Here is a 1,780-nt window from a genome sequence, read left to right on the forward strand (position 1 = left end):
TCTTGTACGATGTGTAATGTGACATCAACGGGGGGTTTTGTGAATAGTGATATGACATCATGTGAAATGAGGATCTCGTCTTTGGCTATTGTTATGTAGCAGGATGAGTTGATTGTCCTCTCTCCCGCCCTGCTCCTCATTTGATTGGTGGGCGGTGCTGCGGAAGGAGGCGCGTATTTATGCGCCGGCTTGACGCACCTGTTTCGGATTCCCCTCAGCGTTGTTACGGTGGTGTAGTCTGCTTAGCGCGCAGCTACCTCACGGTTTTGCACCAGCTTGGTGGCGGTTGTGGGATGCTCTGCTGTGAAAACGGTAAGTGACAATTCCTCTCTCCACTAACAACCAGTGCATACAACTAGTTGATATGCAGTGTGTCTGCAGCGTGTCGCAGTGTTGGTGCTGGTGTTACTGCTCGCCTGCCGCCTCGGACCGGCTTGTGGTGGTCGCCGTATCCCGAGGTAGGCCCGCTCCTTTGTGCTGCTGCTGCGCTCTGTAAACTCAGGTTGAAGGAAAACTTACCACTTTAATTCCTGGCTTTCTGTGCAGCTTTAAAGCCGCCTGTGTCACGGCTCCCACTGTTCCTCAGTCCGACTCGCTGCCAGGAGCCACGGTGTGCTGCCCGGAACCACGGTGGGCAGCCGGTTCGGAGCTGGCTGCCACTCCTTTCGGAGCTGCTTTTTTTGTACCGTTGTTTTCTACCGCTGTTTTCCGGTGTCGGACATGCTATTCAGCGTTGCCGAACCCTATTGCGCGGTTGCACTGTTCTAAGCGCTGTTTGTAAAGCGCTGTGTTTTTAAGTGGGTTTGTGCAAGTCTGTTTCAGTTGTTTCTTTAAGTTCTGTTTTGGTTTGGTTTGGTTTGTTTCCTGTGCGCATTTTTTGTTTGTCTCTGCTGCATTAGGCCTCCAAGCAGAGCGGGTGCCTAAGTGGCAGCAGGCCCCGTTTTAGTTCTGCGCCATTCTTTCTTTTCATTTATTTAGTGTTATAGTTCAGTGTTTATGTTTTCATTAATTAAAATCTGTTAATTCCTTAATTTGTTATTTTGCTTTCTTTGCAGATTTAGTATTTTTGGGGTGTGATTTTATTTGGCTATTGCTGGTTTGAGTTAATCTTGTATTTTGTGTTGGACAGGAGCTGTGGGCCCCCCGGAGCGTGGCAGCCAGATCCCCTGGTGGTGGTCCCCCCTTTTCCGTTGCTGTGAAGTGCACTCTGGGTGTTTTGGTTTGGTGTATCACAAGGTGTTTTGAGTTGAGCCCCATTTTCCTGCTGGCTGCCTGGTAAGCCCCAGCCCTTGTCCTTCCCGTATGCTTAGTTTCTTTGTTTCTTTTGTTTGCCAGCAATATCTGCCAATTCTTTTAATGAGTATTTGATATCTTTCTTAATTATTAAAAATAAAACTGTAATATTGGGGAAACACGTCTCAAGCTCATGTGTGTCTCGAACCTGTGTCCAGTCAAACAAACTATTTCCTGGGGTGAAATTCCCCAGGTGGCGTTGTCTGCTTCAAAAAAAGAGTAAAATTCCACCGCCCTGCCACAGTTATATTCTTGAGTTCTTGTGCCAGTTGCTTGGAGTTCTTTCAGTGGTGGTCTGATAGTCCGAGTGGTTTGATGATATCAACTAGAGCTTTTGAGAGGTTGTATGTGACAGATCCTATGCTGTCGACTATGGGGCGGAGTGGGTGGTCTTTTTTATGTATTTTCGGTGTTCCATATATCCGGGGGGTTATGTTTGCAGTCGGTACCAGGTGGTCATATGCATCCTGTGTTATTTTTTTGGCTT

The 1,780-nt window shown here is 47.6% G+C and overlaps 1 long non-coding RNA gene across 1 annotated transcript; it reads left to right on the forward strand.

Annotated features, from left to right (window-relative positions):
- Positions 1 to 228: 228 nt before the first annotated feature.
- LOC103376394 (uncharacterized) lies at positions 229 to 1,412 on the forward strand. The gene is made up of 2 exons (XR_521314.1): positions 229 to 312; positions 1,130 to 1,412. It is a non-coding gene; the product is annotated as an uncharacterized LOC103376394 (long non-coding RNA).
- Positions 1,413 to 1,780: the final 368 nt, after the last annotated feature.

The sequence above is a fragment of the Stegastes partitus genome, unplaced genomic scaffold (assembly GCF_000690725.1).
Source record: "Stegastes partitus isolate 25-593 unplaced genomic scaffold, Stegastes_partitus-1.0.2 Scaffold4369, whole genome shotgun sequence".
NCBI lineage: Eukaryota > Metazoa > Chordata > Actinopteri > Pomacentridae > Stegastes > Stegastes partitus.